This window comes from Heptranchias perlo, unplaced genomic scaffold (assembly GCF_035084215.1).
Source record: "Heptranchias perlo isolate sHepPer1 unplaced genomic scaffold, sHepPer1.hap1 HAP1_SCAFFOLD_64, whole genome shotgun sequence".
In the NCBI taxonomy this organism is placed as follows: Eukaryota; Metazoa; Chordata; class Chondrichthyes; order Hexanchiformes; family Hexanchidae; genus Heptranchias; species Heptranchias perlo.
In genome coordinates this window covers 1,033,769-1,053,532 of record NW_027139666.1, presented here as the reverse complement: position 1 = coordinate 1,053,532, position 19,764 = coordinate 1,033,769, and the positions used below count along the sequence as shown (strand labels likewise).

Sequence of the window (19,764 nt, the reverse complement as noted above, 5' to 3'; positions counted from 1 at the left end):
CAATCTCACAAACACTTTCACAAAGAATGAATGACCGGGGAAACAATGACCAATTTCAGGTCATCAAATAACAGTTTCATGAAAATCTCATTTCCCTCAAGCAATTTAAGAACCCCCTCTCTTTATAATCTCCATTATTTCCAACTCCTCAGCTCAAATCTCAAGCTGTTTCACATTCCGGTTCATTCTCTGATCTGCCTGTAAACGGGCGGGAATTAAGCCGCGGTCATTGTTTTCCACATAGAATCATAGAAGTTACAACATGGAAACAGGCCCTTCTGCCCAACATATCCATGTCACCCAGTTTATACCACTAAGCTCGTCCCAATTGCCTGCACTTGGCCCATATCCCTCTATACCCATCTTAAGCATTTAACTGTCCAAATGCTTTTTAAAAGACAAAATTGTACCCGCCTCTACTACTGCCTCTGGCAGCTCGTTCCAGACACTCACCACCCTTTGAGTGAAAAAATTGCCCCTCTGGACCCTTTTTTATCTCTCCCCTCTCACCTTAAATCTATGCCCCCTCGTTATGGACTCCCCTACCTTTGGGAAAAGATTTTGACTATCTACCTTATCTATGCCACTCATTATTTTATAGACTTCGATAAGATCACCCCTTAACCTCCTACTCTCCAGGGAAAAAAAGTCCCAGTCTGTCTAACCTCTCCCTGTAAGTCAAACCATCAAGTCCCGGTAGCATCCTAGTAAATCTTTTCTGCACTCTTTCTAGTTTAATAATATCCTTTCTATAATAGGGTGACCAGAACTGTACACAGTACTCCAAGTGTGGCCTCACCAATGCCATGTACAACTACAACAAGACATCCCAACTCCTGCATTCAATGTTCTGCCCAATGAAACCAAGCATGCTGAATGCCTTCTTCACCACCCTATCCACCTGTGACTCCACTTTCAAGGAGCTATGAATCTGAACTCCCAGATCTCTTTGTTGCATAACTCTCCCCAATGCCCTACCATTAACGGAGTAGGTCCTGGCCCGATTCGATCTACCAAAATGCATCACCTCACATTTATCTAAATTAAACTCCATCTGCCATTCATCGGCCCACTGGCCCAATTTATCAAGATCCCGTTGCAATCCTAGATAACCTTCTTCACTGTCCACAATGCCACCAATCTTGGTGTCATCTGCAAACTTACTAACCATGCCTCCTAAATTCTCATCCAAATCATTAATATAAATAACAAATAACAGCGGACCCAGCACCGATCCCTGAGGCACACCGCTGGACACAGGCATCCAGTTTGAAAAACAACCCTCTACAACCACCCTCTGTCTTCTGTCGTCAAGCCAATTTTGTATCCAATTGGCTACCTCACCTTGGATCCCATGAGATTTAACCTGATGTAACAACCTACCTTGCGGTACCTTGTCAAATGCTTTGCTGAAGTCCATGTAGACCACGTCTACTGCACAGCCCTCATCTATATTCTTGGTTACCCCTTCAAAAAACTCAATCAAATTCGTGAGACATGATTTTCCTCTCACAAAACCATGCTGACTGTTCCTAATTAGTCCCTGCCTCTCCAAATGCCTGTAGATCCTGTCCCTCAGAATACCCTCTAACAACTTACCCACTACAGATGTCAGGCTCACTGGTCTGTCGTTCCCAGGCTTTTCCCTGCCGCCCTTCTTAAACAAAGGCACAACATTTGCTGCCCTCCAATCTTCAGGCACCTCACCTGTAGCGGTGGATGATTCAAATATCTCTGCTAGGGGACCCGCAATTTCCTCCCTAACCTCCCATAACGTCCTGGGATACATTTCATCAGGTCCCGGAGATTTATCTACCTTGATGCGCGTTAAGACTTCCAGCACCTCCCTCTCTGTAATATGTACACTCCTCAAGACATCACTATTTATTTCCCCAAGTTCCCTAACATCCATGCCTTTCTCAACCGTAAATACCGATGTGAAATATTCATTCAGGATCTCACCCATCTCTTGTGGTTCCGCACATAGATGACCTTGTTGATCCTTAAGAGGCCCTACTCGCTCCCTAGTTACCCTTTTGCCCTTTATGTATTTGTAGAAGCTCTTTGGATTCACCTTTGCCTGATCTGCCAAAGCAATCTCATATCCCCTTTTTGCCCTCCTGATTTCTCTCTTAACTCTACTCCGGCAATCTCTATACTCTTCAAGGGATCCACTTGATCCCAGCTGCCTATGCATGTCATATGCCTCCTTCTTATTTTTGACTAGTGCCTCAATCTCCCGAGTCATCCAAGGTTCCCTACTTCTACCAGCCTTGCCCTTCACTTTATAAGGAATGTGCTTACCCTGAACCCTGGTTAACACACTTTTGAAAGCCTCCCACTTAACAGACGTCCCTTTGACTGCCAACAGACTCTCCCAATCAACTTCTGAAAGTTCCTGTCTAATACCATCAAAATTGGCCTTTCCCCAATTTAGAATTTTAACTTTTGGGCCAGACCTATCCTTCTCCATAGCTATCTTAAAACTAATGGAATTATGATCACTGGTCCCAAAGTGATCCCTCACTAACACTTCTGTCACCTGCCCTTCCTTATTTCCCAAGAGGAGGTCAAGTTTTGCCCCCTCTCTAGTCGGGACATCCACATACTGAATGAGAAATTCCTCCTGAATACACTCAACAAATTTCTCTCCATCCAAGCCCCTAATGCTATGGCTGTCCCAGTCAATGTTGGGAAAGTTAAAGTCCCCTACTATTACCACCCTATTTTTCTTGCAGCTGTCTGTAATCTCCTTACATATTTGCTCCTCAATTTCCCGTTGACTATTTGGGGGTCTGTAGTACAATCCTATCAAAGTGATCTCTCCCTTCTTATTTTTCAGTTCTACCCATATGGACTCAGTGGGAGAACCCCTGGATATATCCCCTCTCACTACTGCCGTGATGTTCTCCCTAATCTAGAACGCAACTCCCCCTCCTCTCTTACCTCCTGCTCTATCTTTCCTATAGCATCTGTACCCTGGAACATTGAGCTGCCAGTCCTGCCCCTCCCTTAGCCATGTTTCAGTAATAGCTATAACATCCCAGTCCCATGTACCCATCCATGCCCTGAGTTCATCTGCCTTGCCCATCAGACTTCTTGCATTGAAATAAATGCAGTTTAATCTAGACTTCCCTTGGTCTTTGCCCTGCTTTCTCAGAACATCTGTCCGGTCATGTTCTGTACAATCTCCCTTACTGCCTTTTGTTTCTGTCACCACTTTATTTCCATCTGACTTCGTGCATCGGTTCCCATCCCCCTGCCACATTAGTTTAAACCCTCCCCAACAGCACTGGAAAACACTCCCCCTAGGACATTGGTTCCAGTCCTGCCCAGTTGCAGACCGTCCAATTTGTACTGGTCCCACCTCCCCCAGAACCGGTTCCAATGGCCCAGGAATTTGAAGCCCTCCCTCTTGCACCATCTCTCAAGCCACGTATTCATCTTAGCTATCCTGTCATTCCTACTCTGACTAACCCGTGGCACTGGTAGCAATCCTGAGATTACTACCTTTGAGGTCCTACTCTTTAGTTTAACTCCTAACTCCCTGAATTCAGCTTGTAGGACCTCATCCTGTTTTTTACCTATATCGTTGGTGCCGATATGCACCACGACAACTGGCTGTTCACCCTCCCCCTCCAGAATGTCCTGCAGCCGCTCCGAGACATCCTTGACCCTTGCACCAGGGAGGCAACATACCATCCTGGAGTCTCGGTTGCGTCCGCAGAAACGCCTGTCTATTCCCCTTACAATCGAGTCCCCTATCACTATAGCTCTGCCACTCTTTTTCCTGCCCTCCTGTGCAGCAGAGCCAGCCACGGTGCCATGAACCAGGCCACTGCCACCTTCCCCTGGTGAGCCATCTCCCCCAACAGTATACCTGTTTTGGAGGGAGATGACCGCAGGGGACCTCTGCACTGCCTTCCTACTCTTCCTCTGTCTGTTGGTCACCCATTCACTATCTCCCTCAGTAATTTTTATCTGCGGTGTGACCAACTCACTGAACGTGCTATCCACGACTTTCTCAGCATCGCGGATGCTCCAAAGTGAGTCCATCCGCAGCTCCAGAGCCGTCAAGCGGTCAAACATTAGCTGCAGCTGGACACTCTTCCCGCAGGTGAAGGAATCAGGGATACAGGAAGGAGCCCTGAATTCCCACATCCCACAAGAGGAACATGACACGGCCCTGGGATCTCCTGCCATGACGTAACCCTTAAATTAGCTTAAGAACAACTACAATGTCAAGAGAAAAAAAAAGGAAAGAAAAACTACTTACCACTCCCTTTAAGGAGTTTACTCCTTTAAATTGTTCTCAATTTAGAGAATGTTAACTACACTAGGGACCTTGATTCACTAAAAAATAAACGCTACTTCCTATAAGACCTGCAGACCTTCCCTTTCCTTTTACTTCAGTTACTGTAGATCAGGAGAAATACTCACCTGAACCTACTCACCAATCAGGTGCCTCCCCTGTGTCGCGTCCCGATCTGATTCCTGACGTCACTTCGAACTCGGTCGCAGCTCGGCTCGGCTCTTCTCAGCGCTCTGAAATCCCGCCTTTTATCGGACGCTCCCTCCGCTCGGCTCCTCTCAGCGCTCTGAAATCCCGCCTTTTATCGGACGCTCCCTCCGCTCGGCTCCTCTCAGCTGTTCTCAGCGCTCTGAAATCCCGCCTTTTATCGGATGCTCCCTCCGCTCGGCTCGGCTCCTCTCAGCTGTTCTCAGCGCTCTGAAATCCCGCCTTTTATCGGACGCTCCCTCCGCTCCACTCCTCTCAGCTGTTCTCAGCTCTCTGAAATCCCGCCTTTTATCCGACGCTCCCTCCGCTCGGCTCGGCTCCTCTCAGCTGTTCTCAGCGCTCTGAAATCCCGCCTTTTATCGGACGCTCCCTCCGCATTGCTCGGCTCCTCACATCGTTCACCTGAGGAAGGAGGTAGCCTCCGAAAGCTTGTGAATTTAAAATAAAATTGCTGCACTATAACTTGGTGTTGTAAAATTGTTTACAAAGAATGAAGAAATCCTCCCGCACTCGCCCTTCTTATACTTTCTGGACGACTGCAGTGGGGGCACTTGTGATTGGTCCATGTGTTCTCAACCTCATTGAGCTGTTCGTTAAACCAATCAGAGGGCTGTTTTATTCACCAATCAATAGCCGGCAATGAGAAAAGGGCGGAAAATACCGACCAGAACCGTTTTTTTGAAATTTGAAAAGCCCGCCAATATATTTGTAACACAAGAAGCGGATTTAGTAAATAATTTCGCGTAAAAGCAAATATTTAGACATCTCATCTTTTACTCTGTTATTCCACATTTCTCGTCACAACTTCCAGAATCTGTTTCAACCCGCTTCATTCTCCGTTCGCTTTCAATCGGGCCGGAATAAAGCCTCATTTTGTCCCGAATAATTAACAAACAAACGTGAGAAGGAGAAAGAAATAACCGAACTCGAATCCACCGCCTGAAAACGGCTCTGAAGTGTCAGACGCGGGGGAAGGGGCGGAAAATGAACTGAAATGAGAGGTTCAGGGACACGTTTTTGTTTATTGGCTGTAAATTGAACATCGACACACAGATTATACCCGGCAGTTATTGTGAGAATCTTCCCGATATCAAGAGAAATCACAAAAGGACAAGTTATAGAGAGACAGTTAGTGTCAAACTATCTTATCTACCGTAAAATGATTCCATCCAGAGGTATCGGTACAGCGTCTTCAGAGAGACTGTGGGTGGCTCTTAAAAGAGCCTTTGTGTTTATTTTTTTCAGTATATTGTGGAGTTTTACTTGGAGCTGGTGTATTTGGTCACCGCCTTTGTCCCTTCCGACACGGCGTGCTTGGCCAGTTCCCCGGGCAGCAGCAGGCGGACGGCGGTCTGGATCTCCCGAGAGCTGATGGTGCGGCGTTTATTATAATGGGCCAGGCGGGAAGCCTCTCCCGCGATGCGCTCGAAAATATCGTTCACAAAGGAGTTCATGATGCTCATGGCCTTGGAGGAGATGCCGGTGTCGGGGTGAACCTGCTTCATCACTTTGTAGACGTAGATGGAGTAACTCTCCTTCCTCGCCTTTCTCCGCTTCTTGCCGCCCTTGGCTGGTGCTTTACTCAAGGTTTTCTTGGCGCCCTTCTTGGGAGCTGCTTTCTTGTCCTCAGGCATTTTCAAAATCAATTTCAGACTCAGAAATGACCCAAATCCGCTCCGAGCTCGGCTTAAATAGGCAGCCCCACAGCCCTATTCTAATGAGGGATGAGGGAAGGCAATGATTGTGATTGGGACTGATGTCACAATATTTTTCCTTTATCAATTTGATTGGACATCTGAAGAAACCAATCAGATTTAATACGTGCCACCAATCACAAACACGCTCACACTGCACATTGTCCGGTTTCAGAAATTTGTTCAGAACTGTTGCAATTCTGCTTCCGGCCAGTAGATGTCCCCAAACCCCGGGTCTTTGAAGTTTGCAGATGAGAGAGGGACAGAAGATAAACTCATTCTTCACATTATATTGCACGGGTGGGATTCGTAAATACTGTGAATGGTGAACATTTTATTGGACAAAGCATTAGTTGAAATGCTGTATTCAATGTTTGTAATTAATTTAGTGGGTATAGCTTATACTGAGGAAAAATACATAAAAAAAGAGTTTAATAAGCTTGCTGAAAGGCTTGTAAATGGGCATTGAATTTCCATATTGAAAGGTGTGAGGTGGTGCATTTCGCTCGGGGGAATAAGGAGGCCACATCCTGCTTGGAAAATAAAAGTCTAAATGGGGTGGAAGAGCAACGGGATTTAGGGGTATAGATTGACAAATCATTAAAAGTAGCAACACAGGTTGATAAGACCATAAAAAGCAAACACAGCACATTCTAGAGGAATAGAATTGAAAAGCAGATAAGTTATGTTGAACTGAAATTTAAACTGTCAAACCTTCTGCCAAACTATTAAACCTTCCCTTTCTGAAATCCGTGCTGACTATTCTTTATTATATTTTTGGTTTCTAGATGTTTTTCTATTGCATCATTGAGTAAAAGATTCCATGATCATTCCTACCACCGACCTTTAGATAACTGGTCTTTAGTTCCCTGGATTTGATCTATCTCCTGTTTCAAAATATAAGAATCACATTAACTGTCATCCAGTCCTCTGGCACTATTCCTTTCTGTAATGATTTTTCCTATATATGTAACAGTGCCTCTGCTATCTCTTCCCTTGTTTCATTTAATATGTGCGGATGCAATCCATCTGGACCAGGAGTTCTACCACCCTTTCTAACTTAAATGCCTTGATATCTTTATTGACCTCTTCCTCTGATATCATATTCACCCTGTTAATCTCCCGGGTAAATAGTGAGGGAAAGTAATAATTCAATATGTGTGGCATTTCGGTGACGTTACCTGTGAGTTTATCTTGTGAATCCCTTAGTGGCCCTCAAGATATTCTGATTTTCCTTTTGTTATTTTTTGTGTCTGTGGAATAATTTACTTTTACTTTTTATATTCCTTGATAATTTGATTTCGTGGTTCTTGTTTTCTTCCCTAATTGTTTTTGTGACTTCTTCCTAAACTCTTCCGATTCGCTTTTGCCATCCCCTTATTTAATATCTATGAATGAGAAATTCCACCAGCTTGTTGTGTCTGTTCAGGGGCTGATGTTTTGTAACGATTTATTGTCTGTGATTAAAGTGCCAGAAACCCAGTCCGAAATTCCACAGAAACACACTATTTCTCTCTCCTCGTGAAATAAGGCGCTATAATGGTGAGTATAGATGCCTTCCAAACAGTTAATTCCAACAGGTTTGAATCCTAGCACGCTGAATTCAGAAACACCAAGACTGGAACCGAATTTGATGATGTTCAGAGCGATAATGTTTCCAAACGGGTCTAATTTATATAAAAAAATACTTCTAAAATTCATTTTTCCCTCATAACGATGAATTTAACTCTGTTCCTTTGTATTATAGAATCATAGAATCATAGAAGTTACAACATGGAAACAGGCCCTTCGGCCCAACATGTCCATGTCGCCCAGTTTATACCACTAAGCTAGTCCCAATTGCCTGCACTTGGCCCATATCCCTCGATACCCATCTTCCCCATGTAACTGTCCAAATGCTTTTTAAAAGACAAAATTGTACACGCCTCTACTACTGCCTCTGGCAGCTCGTTCCAGACACTCACCACCCTTTGAGTGAAAAAATTGCCCCTCTGGATCCTTTTGTATCTCTCCCCTCTCACCTTAAATCTGTGCCCCCTCGTTATAGACTCCCCTACCTTTGGGAAAAGATTTTGACTATCGACCTTATCTATGCCTCTCATTATTTTATAGACTTCTATAAGATCACCCCTTAACCTCCTACTCTCCAGGGAATAAAGTCCCAGTCTGTCTAACCTCTCCCTGTAAGTCAAACCATCAAGTCCCGGTAGCATCCTAGTAAATCTTTTCTGCACTCTTTCTAGTTTAATAATATCCTTTCTATAATAGGGTGACCAGAACTGTACACAGTACTCCAAGTGTGGCCTCACCAATGCCCTGTCCAACTTCAACAAGACATCCCAACTCCTGCATTCAATGTTCTGACCAATGAAACCAAGCATGCTGAATGCATTCTTCACCACCCTATCCACCTGTGACTCCACTTTCAAGGAGCTATGAATCTGTACTCCTAGATCTCTTTGTTCTATAACTCTCCCCAACGCCCTACCATTAACGGAGTAGGTCCTGGCCCGATTCGATCTACCAAAATGCATCACCTCACATTTATCTAAATTAAACTCCATCTGCCATTCATCGGCCCACTGGCCCAATTTATCAAGATCCCGTTGCAATCCTAGATAACCTTCTTCACTGTCCACAATGCCACCAATCTTGGTGTCATCTGCAAACTTACTAACCATGCCTCCTAAATTCTCATCCAAATCATTAATATAAATAACAAATAACAGCGGACCCAGCACCGATCCCTGAGGCACACCGCTGGACACAGGCATCCAGTTTGAAAAACAACCCTCGACAACCACCCTTTGTCTTCTGTCGTCAAGCCAATTTTGTATCCAATTGGCTACCTCACCTTGGATCCCATGAGATTTAACCTTATGTAACAATCTACCATGCGGTACCTTGTCAAATGCTTTGCTGAAGTCCATGTAGACCACGTCTACTGCACAGCCCTCATCTATATTCTTGGTTACCCTTTCAAAAAACTCAATCAAATTCGTGAGACATGATTTTCCTCTCACAAAACCATGCTGACTGTTCCTAATTAGTCCCTGCCTCTCCAAATGCCTGTAGATCCTGTCCCTCAGAATACCCTCTAACAACTTACCCACTACAGATGTCAGGCTCACTGGTCTCTAGTTCCCAGGCTTTTCCCTGCCGCCCTTCTTAAACAAAGGCACAACATTTGCTACCCTCCAATCTTCAGGCACCTCACCTGTAGCGGTGGATGATTCAAATATCTCTGCTAGGGGACCCGCAATTTCCTCCCTAACCTCCCATAACGTCCTGGGATACATTTCATCAGGTCCCGGAGATTTATCTACCTTGATGCGCGTTAAGACTTCCAGCACCTCCCTCTCTGTAATATGTACACTCCTCAAGACATCACTATTTATTTCCCCAAGTTCCCTAACATCCATGCCTTTCTCAACCGTAAATACCGATGTGAAATATTCATTCAGGATCTCACCCATCTCTTGTGGTTCCGCACAGAGATGACCTTGTTGATCCTTAAGAGGCCCTACTCTCTCCCTAGTTACCCTTTTGCCCTTTATGTATTTGTAGAAGCTCTTTGGATTCACCTTTGCCTGATCTGCCAAAGCAATCTCATATCCCCTTTTTGCCCTCCTGATTTCTCTCTTAACTCTACTCCGGCAATCTCTATACTCTTCAAGGGATCCACTTGATCCCAGCTCCCTATGCATGTCATATGCCTCCTTCTTATTTTTGACTAGTGCCTCAATCTCCCGAGTCATCCAAGGTTCCCTACTTCTACCAGCCTTGCCCTTCACTTTATAAGGAATGTGCTTACCCTGAACCCTGGTTAACACACTTTTGAAAGCCTCCCACTTACCAGACGTCCCTTTGCCTGCCAACAGACTCTCCCAATCAACTTCTGAAAGTTCCTGTCTAATACCATCAAAATTGGCCTTTCCCCAATTTAGAATTTTAACTTTTGGGCCAGACCTATCCTTCTCCATAGCTATCTTAAAACTAATGGAATTATGATCACTGGTCCCAAAGTGATCCCTCACTAACACTTCTGTCACCTGCCCTTCCTTATTTCCCAAGAGGAGGTCAAGTTTTGCCCCCTCTCTAGTCGGGCCATCCACATACTGAATGAGAAATTCCTCCTGAATACACTCAACAAATTTCTCTCCATCCAAGCCCCCAATGCTATGGCTGTCCCAGTCAATGTTGGGAAAGTTAAAGTCCCCTACTATTACCACCCTATTTTTCTTGCAGCTGTCTGTAATCTCCTTACATATTTGCTCCTCAATTTCCCGTTGACTATTTGGGGGTCTGTAGTACAATCCTATCAAAGTGATCTCTCCCTTCTTATTTTTCAGTTCTACCCATATGGACTCAGTGGGCGAACCCTCGGATATATCCCCTCTCACGACTGCCGTGATGTTCTCCCTAATCAAGAACGCAACTCCCCCTCCTAACTTACCTCCTGCTCTATCTTTCCTATAGCATCTGTACCCTGGAACATTGAGCTGCCAGTCCTGCCCCTCCCTTAGCCATGTTTCAGTAATAGCTATAACATCCCAGTCCCATGTACCCATCCATGCCCTGAGTTCATCTGCCTTGCCCATCAGACTTCTTGCATTGAAATAAATGCAGTTTAATCTAGACTTCCCTTGGTCTTTGCCCTGCTTTCTCAGACCATCTGTCCGGTCATGTTCTGTACACTCTCCCTTACTGCCTTTTGTTTCTGTCACCACTTTATTTCCCACTGACTTCCTGCATCGGTTCCCATCCCCCTGCCACATTAGTTTAAACCCTCCCCAACAGCACTGGCAAACACTCCCCCTAGGACATTGGTTCCAGTCCTGCCCAGATGCAGACCGTCCAATTTGTACTGGTCCCACCTCCCCCAGAACCGGTTCCAATGGCCCAGGAATTTGAATCCCTCCAGCTTGCACCATCTCTCAAGCCACGTATTCATCTTAGCTATCCTGTCATTCCTACTCTGACTAACCCGTGGCACTGGTAGCAATCCTGAGATTACTACCTTTGAGGTCCTACTCTTTAGTTTAACTCCTAACTCCCTGAATTCAGCTTGTAGGACCTCATCCTGTTTTTTACCTATATCGTTGGTGCCGATATGCACCACGACAACTGGCTGTTCACCCTCCCCCTCCAGAATGTCCTGCAGCCGCTCCGAGACATCCTTGACCCTTGCACCAGGGAGGCAACATACCATCCTGGAGTCTCGGTTGCGTCCGCAGAAACGCCTGTCTATTCCCCTTACAATCGAGTCCCCTATCACTATAGCTCTGCCACTCTTTTTCCTGCCCTCCTGTGCAGCAGAGCCAGCCACGGTGCCATGAACCTGGCCACTGCCACCTTCCCCTGGTGAGCCATCTCCGCCAACAGTATCCAAAACGGTATACCTGTTTTGGAGGGAGATGACCGCAGGGGACCCCTGCACTGCCTTCCTACTCTTCCTCTGTCTGTTGGTCACCCATTCACTATCTCCCTCAGTAATTTTTATCTGCGGTGTGACCAACTCACTGAACGTGCTATCCACGACTTTCTCAGCATCGCGGATGCTCCAAAGTGAGTCCATCCGCAGCTCCAGAGCTGCGGATGGACTCACTGATCTGTACTGTGGATACAGGACACAATTGCCCGGATTAGTGAAATTAATTGATTTTCTGAAGTTTTTCCCTCTGCCGATTCCCGTTCCTTATTTAAATTATGTCGGATTAACCTTTCTGATCTATAGAAGGGTCATTGACCTGAACCGTTAACCCGAGCTTCCCTTTTCCACAGATGCTGCCGGACCTGCTGAGTCTTTCCAGCATTTTCGGTTTTCATTTTTTCTATATTTTATCCCTTTCACTTTTGACGGTCGCCATTGAAACTTCCAGATTTGCGCTCGGTTTTTATTTTTGTTTCAGTTCGGTTTATTTGAATTAATATAAATCGTGTCCTGAGAAATCGGACAGAAATATTGAGCAATGTATACTGAAATCTGCTGGGGCAATTTTCAAACGACCAAACAAAAACTTTATTAAGAATCAATTGTCTAATTTTTCACTGACAAAATATGAAAAAATACGAGAGTAGAAGTTTAAGAGAGAAACTATTTCCTCACATTGCACATTGTCCTGAATCTGTAACAACGAAGATAATGTGAATTTGTTCCACTCTGTTACAGTTCTCACTTATGGCCAGTAGATGTCAGACTGTATGAGAGTGTGGGATTAATTCTGTCTGTCAGTCAGCATTTGAGTGTGATATTCATTCTTTATCGGTCAGTCTCCAGTACAGTCTGTGAGTGCGGGATTCATTCTGTATCTGTCACTCTCTGGTGCTATCTGTGAGTGTGATATTAATTCTGTATCCGTCAGTCTCCAGTACAGTCTGTGAGTGTGGGATTCATTCTGTATCTGTCAGTCTCTGGTGCTATCTGTGAGTGTGGGATTAATTCTGTATCTGTCAGTCTCTGGTACCGTGTGTGAGTGTGGGATTCATTCTGTATCTGTCAGTCTCTGGTACTGTGTGTGAGTGTGGGATTCATTCTGTATCTGCCAAACTCAGGTACTGCTTGTGAGTGTGGGATTCATTCTGTATCTGTCAGTCTCTGGTACTGTGTGTGAGATTCATTCTGTATCTGCCAATCTCAGGTACTGTGTGTGAGTGTGGGATTCATTCTGTATCTGTCAGTCTCTGGTGCTATCTGTGAGTGTGGGATTAATTCTGTATCTGTCAGTCTCTGGTACCGTGTGTGAGTGTGGGATTCATTCTGTATCTGTCAGTCTCTGGTACTGTGTGTGAGTGTGGGATTCATTCTGTATCTGTCAGTCTCTGGTGCTGCAGGTGAGTGTGGGTTTCATTCTGTATCTGTCAGACTCTGGTACTGTATGTGAGTGTGAGATTCATTCTGTATCTGTCATTCTCTGGTACTGTATGTGAGTGTGAGATTCATTCTGGATCTGTCAGTCTCTGATACTGTCTGTGAATTTGAGATACATTCTGTATCTGTCAGTCTCTGGTACTGTGTGTGAGTGTGGGATTCAATCTGTATCTGTTAGACTCTGGTACCTTATGTGAGTGTGAGATTCATTCTGTATCTGTCAATCTCTGGTTCTATCTGTGAGTGTGGGATTCAATCTGTGACTGTCAGTCTCTGGTATTTTATCTCAGTTGGGGATTCATTGCGTAACTCAATCTCTGGGCAAATTGCAAGTCTGGATTCGTTCTGTAGTCTTATTTCATGTTACAGTATGGTGCTTGAAACTGTTTCTTTAATTCATTAACGTAAACAAATCTTTTGTGTGGCATTAATTTGTAAATATGGATACACTTTTGGATTTTGTTTCAATCTAACAACGTGTGTGAATTTTGTTGTAGGATTACATCTTCATCTCTGAAGATAATGTACATTTCAATCTTATACTGTGAAATTATTGCACTGCCATTTATTGTGTAGCTCAGTCTGGGCGAATGGAATTGATATTGTATCTTTCAGTCTGACACTGTATGAGATTTTTAGACTGGTATGTAATCTGTGGTTCTGTCTGTACTAATGGAATTGACACTCTAACTTTCAGTCAGACACTGCAAGAGATTTTTGGACTGATTTGTAATGTGTAGCTTTGTCTACACTAATAGGTTTCATACTGTATGTATTAGTATGATAATGTATGAGATTTTTGGACGGTATATAATGTGTAGTTCAGTCTGCACTAATGGAATTCATACTGTACCTTCCAGTCTGATACTGTGTAATATATTTAGGCTGGTTTGTAAGGTGTCGTTCACTCTTCACTAATGGAATTGATACTGTATCTTTCAGTTTGACACTGAATGTGACTTTTGGACTGGTATCTAATGTGAACCTCAGTCTGCACTAATGGGATTGATACTGTATCTTGCAGTCTGATACCGTGTGAGATATTTGTACTGGTATATTGCTTGTAGATCAGTCTGTACTAATCAAATCGATAGTTTATACCTCAGTATGATACTGTACGTGATTTTTAGACAAGTATCTAATGTAAACCTCTGTCTGCAGTAAAGGAATTGATACTGTGCCTTTCAGTTTGACACAATGAGATTTTTGGACAGGTAACTAATGTGTACCTCAGCCTGCACTAATGGGATTGATACTGTATCTTCCAGTACGAGACTCTATGTGAATTTTGGACTGGTATATAATGTGTAGCTCAATCTGCACTGATGGAATTGATTCTGTATTTTTCAACCTGACACTGAGATTTTTGGACTTGTATGTGACGTGTAGCTCAGTCTGCACCAATGGGATTGATACTGTATCTTTCAGTCTCATACTATATGAGAATTTTGGACTGGTATCTAATGTGTACCTCAGTCTGCAGTAAAGGAATTGAAATGGACATTTCATTCTGACACTATGAGGTTTTTGGACAAATATGTGAGTCAAATTTGGGTAACATCTGAACTGGTATCTAATGTGTATCTCAGTGTACAATGTGGTCATGAATACTGCATCTTTAAACTCATAATGTGTGTGAGTTGTGGGCTGGTATTTAATTTGAATCTCGGGGTACACTGTTGTGATTCATTCTGTACCTATCAATCGGTCCCATGTGTCAGGTCCATCTGGGATTTAATTTGTAGCTAAGGCTGAACTAATGTGAGATTGACACAGTGCCTTTCAATCTGATAGTGGGTGTGATTTTGGACTGGGAATTATTTATCTGCCGGTCAGCGGTACTGAGTTGTTGTGAAATGGAAATTCCGTCTGTCTCTCCTGCTCTGTTTGACTGTTGGATTGGGATCAATGTGGGACTGACTATTTCTGCTGTCTGAGACTGTGGGACTGGTGACCTGTCTGTGTCTCTGTGCTTTGTGAGTGATAATGTACCTACTGTGTGTGAGAAGGAGCTGGCTGCACTGCTCCTTGTGCCTCGGGTGGAGTAAACATCAGACTGATTCTGGGTCCTTCAAGGATTTGCCTGGAGGAAGAAAAAATATCGCTTGTAACTTAACAACAGGTGAAGTAGAAAATACAAAAGTGATCAATTGAATCTCTCTGTTAATAATCACGATAACATCCACAAATGGAAACCAGCGATACAAACAGTGTCAGTGTCTGACTCCACGACAGTACTGCATCACTCAGCTTCTGCACACCAGGTGTGTTGGGCTGTTTTACAACAATTTAATGACATGCAGACACAACCCAACCCCTGCACTGATCCATGAATGGGAGTACCCGATGGGGCGGGGACCTTTGTACAGGTCATGTTTCTAATCCCCTCTCCCATGGGACTAACAATTAAACCGAAACAATACAGCCACTATTTAAAATGTGTCCTTCAAACTTCTCACCTGATACCTGCAATAGATGCTCTTTTTATAACTCCCCATATCCTTATTGTCCGGTTCTGTTCACTGTTCAATAACAAATACTAAAATTTAATGGGCAGGTATGAAAAATCAGATTTTATTGCTGCCACCAATTGCAAACACGCTCACACTGCACATTATCCGGTTTCAACAATTTGGACCGAAATGTTGCAGTTCTGCTTCTGGCCAGTAGATGTCCCCAAGCCCCGCGACATTGAAGTTTGCAGATGAGAGAGGGACAGAAGATAAACTCATTCTTCACATTGTATTGCACGAGTGAGATTTAGAAAGACTAGTAATGGAGACGTGCTGCAAGTACATTTTGTTAGACCAAACACTATTTGTACTGCTGTGTTAAATTCTTCGAATTAATTTAGGGTTATTGTCGATACTGAGGAAGAATGTGACAAAATAAACTTACAGAACGGCCGTGTAAATGGCCATTGAATTTCAATATAGAAATGTGTGAGGTGGTGCGTTTGACTTGGGGGAATAAGGAGGCCACATACTGCATGGAAAAGAAGAGTCTAAACGGGGTAGAGGAGCAATGTAAATCGTGTCCTGAGAAATCAGAGAGAAATACTGTGCAATGTAAAGTGAAATATAATGGGGCAAATTCACAACTATCGAATGAGTAAAACAATACCTTATTATGAATCAATTGTCTTCATTTTTCACTGTCATAATATGCAAAAATACGAGAGTAATAGTTGCAGACGGAGACTTTCCTCACATTGCATTGTCATGTTTCTGTAACCATGACAAATGATGTGAATTTGTCCCCCTCTTTTACAGTTCTCGCTTACGTCCAGTAGAGGTCAGTCTCAGGTACTGTGTACGAGAGTGGGGTTTATTCTCTGTCTGCCTGTCTCTGGGACTGTGCATGAGAGTGGGGTTTATCCTCTACATGTCTGACTCTGGTACTGTGCGTGAGTTTGGGATTCATTCTGTATCTATCAGTCTCCACTACTGAGTGTGAGCGTAGGGTATATTCTGCATCTGTCAGTCGAAGGTACTGTATATAAGTGATGGATTCATTCTGTATCTGTCTTTCTCAAGCACCTGTCAGTCTCTGGTACTATCTGTGAGTGTTGGATACATTATGTATCTGCCATTTTCTGCTATTTTATCTCAGTGTGGGATTCATTCTGTAATTCAGTATCTGAGAAAATGTGCAAGTCTGTATTCATTCTTTATTCTTATTTCAGATTACAGTATCGGAATTTGAAACTGTATTTTTAATACTTTAAAGTACATACAGTTCTTCGAGTATTTAATTTATTAATATGGATACACTTTTCGATTTTCTTTAATCAAACAACGGGTGTGAGTTTTGGAGTTGTGTTACATCTTAATCTCTGAACTCTATTGTGAATGATAATGTACTTTTCAGTCTGTTTATGTTGAAATAAATGGACTGGTATGTAATGTGTAGATCAGTCTGCAATAATGGGATTAAGTCTGTATCTGAGTCTAACACTGTATGAGATTTTTGGACTGGTATGTAATATGTAGCTCATCCTGCACTAAAGGAATTGATACTGTATCTATCAGTCTGATATTGTATGAGATTTTTGGACTGGAATGTGATGTGTAGCTCAGTCTTCAATAATGGAAGTGATATTGAATCATTCAATCTGATACTCTATGAGATTTTTGGACTGGTGAGTAACATATAGTTCAGTCTGTGCTAATGAATTTGATGTTGTATCTTTGAGTCTGATACATTATGAGATTCATGGACTGCTATATAATGTGTGGCTCAGTCTGCACTCATGGAATCGATAATCTCTCTTTCAGTCTAATATTTTATGGGATTTTCAGTCTGGGATGTAATCTACAGGTCAGGCAGTGCTAATAGTATTGAAGCCGTATATTCCAGTCTGATCATTTATGAGGTTTTTGGACTAGTATATATTGTGTAGCTCAGTCTGTACCAAAGGTATTGATAATGTTTATTTCAGTATAATACTCTATGAGTATTTACCAATATATCTAATATGTAGCTCAGTCTGCACTAATGGAATTGATACAGTATCTTTCAATCTGACACTTTGAGATCTTTGGACTGGTATGCAATGTGTAACTCAGTCTGCAGTAATGTGACTGTGACATTCATTCTGTATCTGTCAGTTTGTGGTACTGTGTGTGAGTGAGATTCATTCTGTATCTGTCATCTCTGGTACTGTGTGTGTACGTGGGATTCATTCTGTATCTGTGCGTCTCTGTACTGTATCTGAGTGTGAGATTCATTCTGTATCTGTATGTAATTATTTTCTCCGATTACATTATGGTATTCAATACTGTACTTTAATATCATAATGTTTAAATAATTTTTCTCATTATTTAATTGGTAAATTTGGATAAACTTCAGGATTTGATGCTGGAGGTTTTAATCAGATAATTTGTGTGCTTTTGGACTACTATTAAATCTGTATCTCTGTGAGTAATATTGTGAATGATAATATATCTTTCAAACTGACATGTTGACATTTTTGAATTGCTATATAATGTGTAGATCAGTCTGCACTAAAGGAATTGATACTGCATTATTAAATTTTATTTTATAACATTTTTGGACTGGTATGTAATGTGTATCTCAGTCTGTGCTAATAGAATTGATAATGTATCTTTAAATCTCATACTATGAGTATATTATAAACTGGTATCTAATTTGTTTCTCAGGTTACACTGTCACCGCATTTCTCAATCTGATACTGTACATGAGTTTTGGACTGGCAATTTGTATTCGAATGGTACACTATTCGAATGGATGCTGCATGTATTAAACTCACGTGTGTGTGAGAGTTCTGAACCAGTATTCAATTGGAATCTCGGGGTATCTGGTATTTAATTCATGGCTAATGTTGCCCTTTTGTGAAATTGACAATCTGAAAGCGAGACTTTGGACTGGGATTTTTGTATCTACCTGTCAGCGGGACTGAGTTCGGGAGAAATGGAACAGTGTCTGCCTCACCTGCTCTGTTTGACTGTTGGATTGAAAATGTGTCTCTGGAACTTTGGGATCAGTGTGGGACTGACTACTTCTGCTGTCTGAGACTGTGGAACTGATGAGCTGTCTGTGTCTCCGTTCTCTGTGAGTGATAATATACATACTGTGTGTGATAAGGAGTTGGCAGCACTGTTCCTTTGCCTCGGGTGGACGAAATTTCACATTTGTTCTGGCTCCTTCAAGGGTTTGCCTGTAAAAAGAAACGTATCTGTTGTAACTCAAGAACAGGTGAGGTGGAAAATACAAAAGTGATCAGTTTAATATCTGTTAATAATTATTTTGAATATCCAAAAATGAAAACCAGCGATACAAACAGTATCAGTATCTGACTCCACTGCAGTACTGCAGCACTCAGCTTCTGCGCACCAGGTGTGTTGGGCTGCTTTATAACAATTTAGAGAAGTCCAGACACAACCCAACCCCTGCACTGATCCATGAATGGGACGACGTGATGTGCGGGTCAGGTTACCAATCTCCTCACCCAGGGGACTAACCGTTCAACTGAAACCAAACAGCCGTTGTTTAAAATGTGTCCTTCACACTTCTCAACTGAGGCCTGCAATAATATGCTCTTTGTATAACTCCCCACATCCTTACTGTCCGGCTCTATTTCCACTCTTCACTGTCCAATAACAACAAACAGGGTGAGGCTGGAACTAAACCAGGAACATTCACTGCTGGTTTGGGGAGAGAAAGCATCAATGATTTTAAATAGTAGGTTCTTACCATTCTGTCTCCCTTCCCCTGGACACACGCTGTACACACACAGCCCGAGAATGTCCTCTCCCTTCCACCGCTCACTCCATGTTCCGGGACCAGTTCCTGATCCACTCCGCCTCTTACAAAACAGCCCCCGGACTCCCCCTGCCCTTTCCCCGGATTCAATGCCGATCTCTGAGCCCATCTGCGGACACGGTCCCGATGCGATGAGCTGCTGTAACGAGGCTGCTCTTTGCTCCCTTCCTCCGGGGGCCGTGATATCTCCATTCCCGGCTGTTTTAAACCATCTTCTTCCTCTCACTGAGGGAATGGCGCCCACAGGCCGAGCTGGGGGAGGGGAGCGCGCTTGCGCTCTTCTGCTCACCAACAACCAGCGCTGGGGGCTGGGCTGAATCACGCATGCGCAGATATCTGGTATAATTCACAATACAAAAATCGATGGAAACTTTCCCCAATTGGAATTTTTCAGA

At 43.3% G+C, this 19,764-nt stretch overlaps 1 long non-coding RNA gene across 1 annotated transcript; it reads right to left on the bottom strand.

The window, feature by feature from the left end:
• Positions 1-12,211: 12,211 nt before the first annotated feature.
• On the bottom strand, positions 12,212-19,626 carry LOC137317937 (uncharacterized). The gene is made up of 3 exons (XR_010961782.1): positions 19,301-19,626; positions 18,679-18,764; positions 12,212-15,167 (listed from the first exon to the last, which is right to left on the bottom strand). It is a non-coding gene; the product is annotated as an uncharacterized lncRNA (long non-coding RNA).
• Between the last annotated feature and the right edge of the window lie 138 nt (positions 19,627-19,764).